This window comes from Oculina patagonica, chromosome 12 (genome assembly GCF_052425735.1).
Source record: "Oculina patagonica isolate OP01 chromosome 12, crgOcupat, whole genome shotgun sequence".
Lineage (NCBI taxonomy): Eukaryota > Metazoa > Cnidaria > Anthozoa > Scleractinia > Oculinidae > Oculina > Oculina patagonica.
In genome coordinates, this window is record NC_135769.1 from 30,134,401 (window position 1) to 30,149,757 (window position 15,357).

The 15,357-nt window shown below is 36.0% G+C and overlaps 2 non-coding genes across 2 annotated transcripts; one reads left to right on the top strand and one right to left on the bottom strand.

The window, feature by feature from the left end:
- Window positions 1-10,821: 10,821 nt before the first annotated feature.
- On the bottom strand, window positions 10,822-10,895 carry Trnan-guu (transfer RNA asparagine (anticodon GUU)). Its single transcript has one exon. It is a non-coding gene; the product is annotated as a tRNA-Asn (tRNA).
- A 221-nt stretch (window positions 10,896-11,116) lies between these two features.
- Trnap-agg (transfer RNA proline (anticodon AGG)) lies at window positions 11,117-11,188 on the top strand. Its single transcript has one exon. It is a non-coding gene; the product is annotated as a tRNA-Pro (tRNA).
- The last annotated feature ends 4,169 nt before the right edge of the window (window positions 11,189-15,357 follow it).

Sequence of the window (15,357 nt, forward strand, 5' to 3'; positions counted from 1 at the left end):
TTCATATACAGAGCAAATCAGAGATGTTTATATAACTAAATTTTTAAACCTCTGGTATACTAAAATAGGGAATCAATTTAGAATCGCTGTTTGCAATAATGCTATGAGTATTGATCAAACATTTTCTGGGTTTAATATCAATACATCTAGCATTAAAATTTCTTCAGATTACTTTGTACAAAGAATTGGTTTTAGTAACACAGCAATGTCAGTGAATAGTCGAGAGTATCACAAAGTCCAATTTTTAGATAAAACAATGGGTATATTCTTCGAATAAATTATCTAACTCACTATTATATGAAAACTGCAGATTTAATACATGAGATGCTGAAAACTATTGAACGGTTGATTAAAAATATCAGAAAATTATACAACAGATTTAAAAATAGAAAGAAAACATTGTCTAATCAATAATATATGACAAAACAACGCAAAAATATATTCGAATGGAACCATATTAGTGACAAGTTAAATCAATCGCAAATTCAAGAATTGAAAGAATACTACAAAGTTTATCATAAAAAGTGTTGGTGTTATAAAAAAGCTACAAAAAGCTTTAGAAGGCTGAAATTAATAGGCAATTCGCTGGCTATTTTATTCGCTTCAGGAGGCATAGTATCGTCCATTTCAACTGGTGGTATCAGCCTGATTGCAATCAGCACGGGAGCTTTATTGATACAAGGCTGGCTTCAGCATCAGAATCTCGATTTAAAAATTCAAAATGGAATTTTTGCTTATCAAAGCTATCAGCATTTGCTTAATACAATAAAATTCATGTTAAGAACGGGGGAATATGAACTATCCAATATCTTTTTAATGATGAAAACTACTGACGACTACATATGCGATACCGGTCCAATAATCGATCGGTATCTGCTCAAATATGATGATAAATTTACTGAATAATCCGTGCAATCTCAGCCGATTTTAATGCTAAAATCTCACCCCAATACCGATCATTAAAAGCTCGCGTTTTTTTTGATTCAGTAACACAGATGAAATTGTATGGGATACCGAGCATTTTAAACAGCTGTCTTATAATATATTTCGTTGAGATCATCCTCTTTCTTCTTTTATTTATAGATGGAAGAATAGTGTCGATCTCATGAAACACTTTGTAAATCTTATCGCGCTGATTATGAGACAATTGAACTCCATTTTTAATACATAAATCGTTTAAAACATTCCTAATATGGTATTTACGATGATATACCGATTTTCGCCGTATTCTATGCATATTCTCATAAAAATCAAAATACTCGCTAACATATTTATAATTCTGAGTCCCGCAATTTTGGCATACTTTCATATATGCATCTTCCAAAATATCAGGTTTATCACAGCAATGATCAACAACTTTATCTCCTGCATATAATAACTCATTGCAAAAAATACAAGAACCCTCGCTATGTATCTGTGTATCACAAAACATCTTATATATAAATATATTTATATAAAGATGGTTCAAGGCAATAGAATTAAGTTATGAAGACTATCGTCGAGTTTGTCTATGTTTGCATGCATTGTTATATCGTCTAAAATGCAATTATGGAAACACTCGTAATTGAATACGCAACGCATATAAACTTTACTCAAAAAGTTTATAATAAAAAAAATTCTTACTCATGACCTTGGAAAGTAATGATGACTCATTTTCATGGGAAATCCCCTATAGTTGCTTGGCAGAGTAAGACATCTTCACAAAAATATTTCACAAAATGAATAATGTTTTTACAAAATATTTCACAATTGTGTAGCAAAATGTGAAGTTTTTGATTGGCTAAAAAATCATATGAAGAAGCATTTTAAATATTAATCATTTCAAAACCGTTGGGGTTCCAGCCCTGATTTGCAGATGTCAACTTAAGCCAAAACCAAAAAACGAACCAACTTTTCAACCAAAACCAAAAAACGAACCAACTTTTCAACCAAATGGTTTAATTATGGGCAAGAATTCATGCATTATTAAATATTAATCATGTTACGCATCTGTTTATATCTAAACGCACTATAACTGGTATAAAGAAATAATATATAGTATTATATTAATGGGAAGGAATCTTAAATACGATAATGATGAAGACAGACGTAACGCTATTACTAAATCAAAGACGAAATACATGCTTAATAAGCCTTGGTATTGTGATATTTGTGAATATCACAGTTGCCTTGCAGGAAAATGGAGTCATATGATGACCAAAAAGCATATTAAAAATGCTGTTATTAAAGCTCTTGAAGATGATGATCGGTTTAATATTATACCTGATGAATAACATATAAAGAAAAATTATATAATTATATATTGTATAGCACAGTATATATGAATTGCTGTTATCTGTTGCCTTAGGTGACCAAAAATATATTTATTTCTGGTTATCTTTTGAACACACCAAAAATCTAAAAAATTATTTTTTACTATAGATACTTAAAGAAATGGTAATTCTATATAGTACATAAAAAATGACACAAAAAAATATCTCAACCAATATTAATATGGACGAATCTGATCTCAACAATCTATCTAAAACCGACCTTATAAAACTCATTTTATCACTAAAAGCCGAACCAAAAGCACACGAAAACCAAAAAGCCCAACCAAAAGCACACGAGCACCAAAAGGTCGAGCCGAAAGCACACGAGCCCCAGAAGCCGAATCAATGCCCCACCCCCTCGCGTAAAATACCAAAAAAGAAGACATACCAATCTCATTCAAATACTCCTAAACCAATAACAAAAACCCATAATACTCTTAAACAACTATCAAAAAGTTACCTGAGGGATGCAAAGGCACTAGGCTATACATGGATAGATCTTGTAAAAAACTCAACAAGGCAAAAAGTAATCAATAAAATTCAAACCGATAAGACCTTAAACAGGACACTCAATGAATTTAATTTCGATGACAGTATTTTTGATTCAACATCCAATGACCAACCTCTATTCAAAATAACGGAAATCGGAAATACAGCGAATAAAAAATTCAATGCTTATACCAATGAATTCAAAATAAATGTACGAAAAAATTTCATAAACAATAAAAATGATGTTTTCAGTGTATTTGAAAAAATGGTTGAAATGACAATAAAGAAAAGGCAGTTAAAAGGTAATGATAGATTCAGATTGGTAATTTCAAATGATGAATTAGATCATCCTATCTCAACAAAATTGTTAAAAGTTTCTGATTTCAAGTTAAATCAACTTTTAGATGTAATCAATACGTTGGAGTATAAAGAAATAAATTTAGAAAATTGCAAAATAATTATTCAATCTGTTAAAATACCTTCAGGTAAAGGTCGACTATATTTATCAAAACAAACAGTAAATAGGAAACAATGCATTATCACAATAAAAAACACCGACTCAATATGCCTTGCTAGGGCAATAGTAACAGGTTATGCTAATTTACACCCTGAGAATTACACTACAACTCAGTTGAAAGATGGATTCAATAAAAGTAGGAAACTACAACAAATTCAAGCCAAAGAGCTACATAACAATGCTAATGTTTCAATAAACGATTATGGAAATTCTTTAGAAGATGTAAATAGCTTTGCATTACATTTAGATGTAGAAATAAATATAATCGATAGTGAGCAATTCAATGAGATTATATATACTTCCAATAAGGGAAAAGCTGATAAAATTTATCTATACAAAACACGGAATCATTTTGATGTTATAAAATCAATGACAGCTTTTTTAAATGTAGCATATTTCTGTCATTCTTGTAAAAAAACTTATACGAAACGTGATAAACATAAATGTCCTCAGAAATGCTTATGTTGTTTTAAATATTTTTCAGATGGTAAAAAATGTGATGGTAAAGACGTAACCTGCAATCACTGCAATCGTGTTTTCCATGGTAATAGTTGTTTTAAAAACCATACTAGTAACCGATCGAAAAAAGATGGAAATGATTCAGTATGTAGCAGTGTAGCAAAATGTTTAAAATGCAATCAAATCATACTAAAACCATATATTAAAATACATAAATGCGGTTTCAAAATGTGTAATAACTGTAATAAATATTGTGAAAGCAAACATGAATGTTTCATGAAAAAGATAAAAGTTATGGGTGGAAATTGCATCAAAAATAGCAAAAAACCATGCCGATTAAATAAAAACATTCTCAAAAAAGATCATTGCTACTCATGTAAAACGTATAATGAAAAATATTTATTTTTTGATTTCGAATGTACCCAAAACACTGGAATACACGAAGTCAATTTAGCTATCTGTTATGATTTCGATGGTAATGAATTAATCTTCAATGATATTAATAGTTTTTGTAATAAAATCGTCAATGAAAAATATAAAGGATATACACTTTTGGCTCATAATAGCAAAGGGTATGACAGTCATTTTATACTAAAATGGTGTATAGATAATGGTTTCAAACCTTATTGTATTTACAATGGTGCAAAAATTATGATGATGGAAATTTCACAATTAAGAATCAAAATAATCGACAGCTTAAATTTCATTCAACAATCGTTATCATCGTTTCCTAAAACGTTTGGTTTAAACGAGTTGAAAAAAGGATATTTTCCACATTATTTCAACAAAGTTTGTAATCAAAAGTATATAGGAGAGATGCCTTCCAAAAAACATTATGGCTATAATCAAATGAAAACAGAAGATAGACAGAAATTTTTACAATGGTATGACGATCGTGTTAATGAAAATTATGTTTTCGATTTCAAAAAAGAGATAGTTGAATACTGTCGTTCGGATGTTGATATATTGAGGCGATGCATGCTAAAATTTAGACAAGATTTTATAAATGAAGAAAATATTGATCCACTAAAATACATCACAATAGCTGGTGTTTGTATGGCTATTTATAGAGGTAATTATATGCCTAAAAATACCATAGCTGTAGTTGATAACGTTGTTCAAACAGAAAACCATAGTGCAGTCAGTATTGCATGGCTTGATTACATTGCTGAGAAAAATAATATTAAAATCCAACATGCCTTAGAAGGTGGCGAAAAAGTTATCAATAACAAATTAAAAGTAGATGGATTTTGTGAATCTACAAAAACTGTTTATGAATTTCAAGGTTGTTTCTGGCATGGTTGTCCAGATTGTTACAAGCCTGATGTAATCAATAATAAGAATCAATGCGATATGGGTACTTTATATAATAAAACAAAAGCTAAAAACAACAAAATAACGAGTGCTGGTTACAATCTTATTGAGATGTGGGAATGTAAATTAAAAAAGGATAAAAGTTTTCAGAAATATTATAAAAATGATTTGAATAGAGAAGTGGTTGGACCACTAAACCCAAGGGATGGATTTTTCGGAGGAAGGACTAATGCTTCCAAGCTCTTATACAATTTCAAAGATGGTGAATATGGTAAATATGTTGATTTCTGCTCCTTGTACCCAACTGTCCAGTTCTACAAGAAATATCCCATAGGTCATCCTGAAAAAATTATATCGCCAGAAAAATACGATAAGAAATGGTATGGATTCATAAAATGTAAAATTTTGGCACCAAGAGAACTATACCATCCTGTTCTGCCTCAAAAAATAAAATGTGAAAATTCTGAAAAGCTAATGTTCCCTCTGTGTATATCATGTGCTAAATCAAAGCAACAAGAAAGATGCCAACATAATGAAAATGAACGATCATTCATAGGCACATGGACAACCGATGAAGTCAACAAAGCCATTGAAAAAGGGTATAGAATTACAAAAATATATGAAGTTTGGCATTTTGAAAACTCATCCGACGATCTATTCAAGGGATATATAAAAAAATTTATGAAACTCAAACTTGAATCAACGAAATATAATTTTAAAAATAACAATGACGAGATGAATTTCAGAAATAAAGTCAAAAAGAATTTAGATATTGATTTAGGTGAATTAAATGAAAATTCAGGTTTACGAGCCATTGCAAAAATGTGTTTAAACTCACTTTGGGGGAAATTTGGTCAACGAAATAACATGAATCAGTGCAAATACGTAACTGATATAAATGAATTTTATCAAGTAGTTCTCGACGATACTATAGGTAATTTAAACATGAATTTCATAACCGATGAGATGGTACAGATGAGTTACACTTATAAGGATCAGTTTGTTGATAATTCCTATAATACAAATATCTATGTAGCCTGTTTCACGACTAGCAGTGCACGGTTAATGTTGTATGAAAAACTAGACTATTTAGATAAACAGGTATTATATTTTGATACAGATAGTATTGTGTATATCGAATCTCAAAATAGTAAGGTGATAGAAACAGGTGATATGTTAGGTGATTTAACAGATGAATTAGGGGGTGAAGCTATAAATAATACATTCGTTTCTGGAGGTCCAAAGAATTACAGTTTCACATATGGAAATAATAAACAGAAATGTGTTATTAAAGGTTTCAGGTTAAACCATGAAAATTCCCAGATACTGAATCACGCAAATATGATTAAAATTGTAAAGAACGAAATCAAAGAACTCACATTAGTAAATGAAAATAAAATTACCAGACAGAATAAACAAATTGTAAACAAATATGAAGAAAAGGTATACACCTTTGGATATGACAAGCGCGCAATAAAATACATATCGGAAAGCTGTATAGAAACATATCCTTATGGATATTAATTTGACCTAGGGTTTGAGCAGAGCGAGCGATTTGATTTTTAAACGCACTAAGATCCAAGATTTTTAAAAAAGAGTATAAGAAGTTTTCAGGCTTGGTTTTACAGGCTTGGTTTTCTAGGGTTTGAATTTCAGTTTTTGATTCTAATATTTGATTCCAATATTTGAATCCATTTTTGTCCCATATTTTGTATCCAGCACTGGAAGTAGTGATGTACTACATCTCTAAGGCAAATTTGCCTCAGAGTGTAGTACATTACTACTGTCACGAAGGCGAAAACCCAATGAAAGAATCTTGTCACAATCCTTGGCTCTAAGGAATTTAGCGAGGATTGCTCTCGGCCTTGTGCTTTCACTGGTATTCTTTCCGACACGGTGAACTCTCTGTATTTCAACTGTTCCCGCTTCCATGAAACCGAGCTCTCGTTCAAGGAAGCCGCGAATAATTTCTTCGGTGTCTTCTCTTTCATCTTCTTCGGGAATGTTTACGAACTTGATAGTCTCGCGACGCGAGTATGCCTCCAAGTATAAATCTTTCGTTTTTAGCTGTTCTTGAAGCGCAGCTAATTCTTCCTGTTTTTTCCTGAGTTGAAGTAATTGGCTGCTGAATTTGTCCATTTGATCTTTAATTGCTGGTACAGTTGGAGAATTAGTTAGCTTCTCGTCCAACGTGTCAATTCTTTTGTTAACGGCTTCGATGTCACATTTTGTCGATACCTCGGCTTCTTCCAGCTTCGTCATTCTCTTTTCAAGGCTAGCGAGGTTAGTCTCTACGTTCTTTACCGACACTTCAATGTTATTTAATTTGACGAGTATTACCTCTAATTTGCTGGCAACTTCGTCGGTCATCTCAGGCGCTGTAGCAATTACGTTCTGGTCTTCTTCACCTTCGGCGATTTGAGATTCGTTCTCGTGGACCGTATTTCTTGGCTTTTTCGGTTCGTTTGCTTCCTCTCCTTCTGACCCTGATGACCGGTTTCTTCGTTTGGAAATAAAATTCGCAATAACCTCGGCCATAGGCTGTAAACAAGAAGCTAGAAAAGACTAAATTAGCGGGCGGGTTGTAGCACACTCTTTACGCCGCCATGATCTCGTCCCAGTCAGTTTTCTTGCTATGCTGGCTAGTATATGCTTTGTTTTCACTTTCTTGATCTTCATCTTCCTCTAAGTGGAACAGACTTTCTTAGCAATCACGTGACTCGCTGTCATGACGTTCGTAATGATGAACTAAAAACATACAAACGAATTCTGGGAACATACAATCGAACCATTCCTTTTGTTTCTTATAATTTAAGTTAAAGAACACTGACAAATGATATGAGACTTCAAATTGGAAGTAATCTTTCTCGGAGATGATGCCATGAATAACCTATACTATGTGTCATTTCAGGCAATGATGTCTTCATTGAATGTGACTGTAGATTCAGGAAGTCTTCCTTATCAGAGATGTCTCATTTCTAACATTCCCGAGAATGTACAGCACACAGTGCGTGACGTCACCAACTTTATTGTCGTTCCTCTTGACATGCTGGTGGCTTTCTTGTCGCTGATAAGTAATTCCCTCGTTATAACTGCTGTGGTGCGTACAAGATCTCTTCAACATCCTTCACTGCTACTGCTGTGCAGTCTTTCAATAACTGACTTGCTGTGGGCTTTGTTTTCCATTGTTAGAGACCCCGTTAGATTTTCGCGTGCAGACCTTTGCCTTGAAGAAAGCGAGGAAGAGCCTTGGTTTGCTTCTTTATGTATGATAACAACCGTCGGTAACCTGGCCATTATAAGTTTAGACCGGCGTTTAGCGGTAAGCAAACCATGGTGGTACCGTAACAATGTGAAACGATCACGTGTTTTCAAACAAGCATCTGCCGTTTGGCTTTATAGTTTGGCGACATCGGGATTGGTTTACGCAAATGAACATTTCCTTATTCCTGGTATAGTATCGCTGGTTGCCGGCGCTGTATTGTATTTTTTTTGCATCCTTCTCATAATTTCGTCTTATATTGGCATATTTATCGCAAATAGAAGGCACAAGCGCACTATGCATCAGCATGGCGGTCAAGTGCTCGCCGCGCTAAAGCGAGAGAAGAAATTGGCAAACACGGTAGGTTTGATTCTGATAGTGCTTCTATTCACTTTCTTACCAGCACTTTGTTTCCCGATGGTTCTGTTAATATTGGGATATACCAATTCAGAATTCCCTCCTTGGAGGCCATTATATGGTTTCTTTATCACCTTAAATGGGTTAATAAATCCACTGTTAAACTATGGACGGAATACAAACTTTCGTAGAGCAGTGCGTGACTTAATCCGGTGTCCCCAGTGTGCTGCAAGAGTACTGCCCATCCCTACTGAAAGAAATGAAACAGGCCGAAGAAATCCTTCCGTTGAGGTAGTTGACTAACAGATAATGTGTCTGTCGCTCATAGACTAATAACTGAAGATGTACACATGACGCTGGATTATAATTTCATTTTTCATTTTGTTTATGTTTATCACCGGCCGACATCGAGATCCTCCATAAGTGGCAGGATAAGTTTTGTTGACGGTGCGAAATTTATGAGCTAGCCACTTGTACTAATTATAAAGAAGTTGTAGTTAATAAAGCTGAGTAAGTTTAATTTGTCAATTGTCAGAGAGAATTCCACAGAGAACACACCAAAAAAGTCATTGTAGCATCATGTCATTGTAGAGACTTGGTTAAGGTATTAAAAAAACCCTTAACAGCTTCAGGTTAAGAGTATATTGAAGTATAGAATATTGTTTATCCCAGCCTTATTCTGATGGGTTTTCAAAACATTTCTCCGCTACCCATTTCCATCTTTAGAGTGTTTAGCCTGCGTTGCAAAACAACTATCGCATATTCTTGGCCCAATAGAATAACACAGCGCGGACCCAGCCAGAGGACCTCTTGATTCCCGATGCAACACACGAACCTTTCCGAGCCATTACGTCACTTCTCAGGCCGACTGCCACAATGAGGATTAGTCAAAAGGCCGGAGATGTGAAATGAGAGTAGGAACCTATGTTAGAGAATCCCCGGATGGCTCTTCTATACCTCTCTTGACTTTCTTTGTTGCTAATAGGTTTCTTTGAGACTGTTGGTTTCAATGGCTCGAGCAGATACGCGAGTGCAAGATGCAATTAACATATAAACGTTCCAGTGGAGATATATTTCGAGATTTCTGTCGTATTTATGAAAATTCTTTCATCGAAAACAAACTTGCATTGTGTTATATGTAACATAATTTACATCGACTGAGCTTTCGACCAATGGGCTCTGCGAGAATTCTGTTAGTTATTACAGCGGTGCACTCGAGAGCGTTGAAGTTGCGTGAAAGCAGAGCCTCATAACGAAGAAAATTTGGTAAACCCATCGAGATAAAAAATGTTGGTTTCCACCCGTACACATGCAGTAAAATGTATAGTTATGAGTTATGAAAATTTAAAAAGCTCTTTTCAAAAGTACCGATTGGATTTGTACCCATGACGCGATACTGGGGTAGGCGTATGAACATAATATCAACATCTGATATTTGATATCAATTACTCCATTAAGAAAAAAGCAAAAAAAAAAAAAAAAATATATAAAGCATGATTTGAATTGAAGATAGAGAGGATATTATTAGTCTAAGAAAAAGAAAAAAAATACCAAATCAGCACTAGTATAAAAGTCATTGTCACATGTCATGTTACATCGTACAATGAACGCGACAAATTGTAATCTACGTTTCTGGAAAAATTATATCCGCCATGCTTAAATCCACCCCCAGCAACTCCTGAAAGAGCAAAAAATTCTGGGCTGTCCGGCAGTCGAACCCGGGACCTCTCGCACCCTAAGCGAGAATCATGCCACTAGTCCAACAGGCCCTTCATGAAACATCTGGTGCCAATTAATACCTTTTATAACTGGTAACCGTCTATTTCAGAAAGTTCAGTGAATAAACGGTTGACCATCGAGATACCATAGCTCCACCAAGACTTCTGTTTTTTTTTTCTTTATACTACAAAAGATTTTTTGCACCATTGTATTTTGCCTCTTGTATCTTTGCAACCAAGCAACAGTCATACAATAACCCTTTCAGAAGCTCGATGCTTGGCATTGAATATTCAAAAAAAGGCACGCTGGTTTTTCCTTGAAAAGAAATCTTAAAAAGTCATTTCAGGTATTGGAATTGTTTCTGTTGAGCAAAGCAAAATGGAACGCTTCGACGTCCCCGGGTGGGCTTGAACCACCAACCTTTCGGTTAACAACTGAACGCGCTAACCGATTGCGCCACGGAGACTTACTTGAGGGGAGTCGTGTTTTATTTGTGTGTGAGAAGTATCATTATTTTAATGAGACTTGACTATGAAATTTTACGAGGAACAGTAACGCAGAAAGGGGCAGTAAGCTCTGGATAGTAAGTGGCCTGACCTTAAGACGACACAGGACAGGTGTTAACTTGCCAGTTAATCAAATGAGTCACAGATTAAGGCCCTCATAAGAAAGAAAGTTGTTTAGTTTGGCCTGTTGGTCTAGTGGCATGATTCTCGCTTAGGGTGCGAGAGGTCCCGGGTTCGACTCCCGGACAGGCCCAGATTATTTTTTGGACCAGGAGTTGCCGTGGGTTGGATTTACACATGGCGGATATTATTTTTCCAGAAACGTGGAATAATGACTTTCTATGGTTGACAAATTTACGGTGTTTTCAGAAACGCAAATATCGCGTTCACTCTAAAAGGTGACGTGACATGTATCGATGACTTGATAGTAGTGCTGATTTGGTATTTTTTTCTTTTTCTTAGACTAATAATAACCTCACCATCTTCAAATCAACTCATTTCTAATGAGGCTCTGCTCGCGCGCACCTCCGACGCTTTCGAGACCACCGCTGTAATTATAATAACTAACAGAATTCTCGCAAGCCTATTGATCAAAAGCTTAGTCGATGTAATTATAAATAATGTAACATATAACACAATGCTAGTTGGTTTTCGATGAAAGAATTTTGACAAATACGACAAAAAACTCGAAATATATCTTCACAGGAGCGTTTATATGTTGATTGAATCTTGCATTCGCGTATCTGCTCGAGCAGAAAAAGCCATTGACCCCCGCAGTCTCAAAGAAACCTATTGGCAATAAAGAATTAAAATAGTCAGGTGTGGTATAGAAGAGCCAGCCGAGGATTCTCATAGATTCCTACTCTTATTTCACATCTCCGGCCTCTTGACTAATCCTTATTGTGGCAGTCGGTCTTAAGGACGAGGATAGAAGTTACGTGATAGCTCGGAAAGGTTCGTGTGTTGCATCCGGAATCAAGAGGTCCTCTGGCTGGGTCCGCGCTGTGTTGTTCTATTGGGCCAAAAATAGTCTTGCTATGCTTCGTTTTCAACGCAGGCTATACAATTTAAAGATGGAAATGGTTAGCGGGGAAATGTTTGGAAAACCCGTCCGAATAAGGCAATATTTTACACTTCAATAATCTACACTTCAATGTATTCTTAACCTGAAGCTGTTAAAGGTTTTTTTTTAATACTCCAACCAAGTCTCTTCATGCTACAATGACTTTTGTGGAGAGTTCTCTGTGGAATTTTCTCCAACAATTGACAAATTAAACTTACTCAGCTTTATTAACTACAACTTCCTTATAATTAGTACAAGTGGCTAGTTCATAAATTTCGCACCGTCAACAAAACTTATCTTGCCACTTATGGGAGTTCTCCATGTCGGCCGGTGACAAACATATAAAAAAAAAAATTAAATTATAATCCAGCGTCATGTGTAAATCTTCAGTTATTAGTCTATGAGCGACAAACACATTATCTGTTAGTCAACTACCTCAGCGGAAGGATTACTTCGGCCTGTTTCATTTCTTTCAGTAGGGAGGGGCAGTACTCTTGCAGCACATTGGGGACACCGGATTAAGCCACGCACTGCTCTACGAACGTCTTCATTCCGTCCGTAGTTCAACAGTGGATTTATTAATCCATTTAGGGTTATAAGGAAACCATACAATGGCCTGAAAGGAGGGAGCTGTGAATTTTTATACCCCAATATTAACAGAACCACCGGAGAAGTAAGTGCTGGTAAGAAAGTGAAAAGAAGCACTATCAGAATCAAACCAACTGTGTTTGCCAATTTCTTCTCTCGCTTTAGCGCGGCAAGCACTTGACCACCATGCTGATGCATAGTACGCCTGTGGCGTCTATTTGCGATTAAAATGCCAATATAAGACGCAATTATGAGAAGAACACAAAGAAAATAAAATGGAGCACCAACAACTAGTGCAACTTTTATAGGGACAAGGGAATGCTCACTTGCGTAAAGCAATGCCGATGTCGCCAAACTATAAAGCCAAACGGCAGATGCTTGCTTGACAACACGTGGTCGTTTCACATTGTTACGGTACCACCATGGTTTGCTTACCGCTAAACGCCGGTCTAAACTTATAATGGCCAGGTTACCGACGGTTGTTATCATGCATAAAGAAGAAAACCAGGGCTCTTCCTCGCTTTCTTCAAGGCAAAGATCTGCACGCGAAAATCTAACGATGTCTCTAACAATGGAAAACAAAGCCCACAACAAGTCAGTCATTGAAAGACTGCACAGCAGTAGCAACGAAGGATGCTGAAGGGACCTCGTGCGCACTACTGCTGTTAGAACGAGGGAATTACTTATCAGCGACAGGAAGGCCACCAGCATGTCAAGAGGAACGACAATAAAGTTGGTGACGTCACGCACTGTGTGCTGTACATTCTCAGGAATGTTAGAAATGAGGCATCTCTGATATGGAAGACTTGAAGTTATTGTCTCATTTACTGGGGACATCATTGCCTGAAATGAAACGTGGTATATGTTATTCATGGCGTCATCCCCGATAAAGATTACTTCCAATTTGAAGTCTCATATCATTTGTCAGTATTCTTTAACTTAAATGATAAGAAAGAAAGGGAATGTTTCGATTTTATGTTCCCAGAATTCGTTTGAATGTTTTTAGGTAATCATTACGAAACGTAATGACAGCGAGTCACGTGGTTGCTAAGAAAGTCTGTTCCAGTTAGAGGAAGAAGAAGATCAAGAAAGTGAAAACAAAGCATAAAATTAAGTAGCATACTAGCCAGCATAGCAAGAAAACCGAAGATGATAGGCAACTAAATCATCGTCCCTTGATAAGGAGAAGAAATGCCGCCAGATTGATTATTATCAGATTTTCTTTGAATATCAATAACTTTTGGCCTTCTTAATTCCAATATATTTTATTTATGTAATCAATATTTGAATTTTTGAAAAAGGATTGCGACAGCCTTCTTGCGGTTTTCAGTGAAATGCTACCTCTGAAATTCAATCCTCGACTAACAGGTTTACGCTTTCTGCTGCCGTCAATCATCTTAGCGGACCTCTTGGGAAACATAAGTTCACTACAACCGGGTCAAAAGGTCACGACTGTCAGTTGTGATTGGTAGATTTCGATCCATATTGTTTGTTTCTGTTTGTCATGGTTAATCGACATTAATGACCTCGTACGAGTGGTCATCCCCCCTTTTTGGCCTTTTAGTCGCCGGGGTTTCTATATCTGGAGCCGTATGATGAGCCTTGAGCGCTCCGGCATCCGCATCACTTGCGACTTGTGGACTGAAAAGTGCATTCCGGAGCAAATTTAATACATCCGGGATCCTTAAAAAGTTCGGAAACAGAATCTGTACCTTTGCTGGAACCTTGTTGAACCGTACTGCCCGAAGGTTGTCCGTCGATGGCGGGGATAACAGCCGGATTATCCACATCACTGCCCGGTAGCCGCCATGCTTTCCACAGAGCGAAATAAAATGGCGAGGAGAGGAGAAGCGCGCGGGGTTTTATGGGACTTGGTCTATGTTAATTTTCAACTATGTTCTGGTTAAGCTTTGAACACGCTGTAATTTTGATTGTGCAGAGCGAAATAAAGTTGGTTACACATTGTTATATGAGACGACTGTTCGGAAGTATAATTATGATCAACGGCAGCGAAAAACGCAATCGCTAGTTGGATTTTGAATTTCAGAGTTCGCATTTCACTGAAAACCGCAATAAATAGAGTTAGTGAAATCATGTTGATGCTTGATGTTTTTACGCAAACTTGGCAAATGAATGTTTGGTTTAGGTCAGGTGCTTTTTATATCTGGTAGGAAGGAAAATCTACTGGCTAAAATCGATCAGGTTATTGGCTTGAACAAGTAGCGAAATACTTGTGTTTGGAAGCAAAGTGTCCTTGTAACCATAGTTACCGCTAATCCTGACTATTATCACTGACAGGGATGCTAACGATCTTCTACACTCATTCTTTGGCGAGAAAACAAATGAAGTATGATTTTTCAATATCGCTGTCTAAGCTTTCGTTAAACTAACACATTTTTGTAAGTTTGCAATTACCTTGTCATGGAAACGTAAGAAAAGACCCTGAGAAAAATCGGATGGATTCTCTAAATGCCGTGGAACGTAAAACAAAATGTTGCCGTACTTACTTCCTGTCAAGACGGTGTTCTCAGTGATTTCAACGGCCACGATCGTCGATAACGTTAGTTGATTAAGTTGGCGTCCAGAAAAAGTTAAATTTTCAAATTATTCGCCGGAGGATCGTTGAAGCATAAAAAGATCTGATTTCTGATCAAAGTATGATGGATGGGATGAATTTATAGTCATCTGTATGTCAAAATATATTCAACAACAACTGCACATTTCCCACAGTCTTTTGGCTTTTCTCATTGATGGATTGTTTTCCGACATAG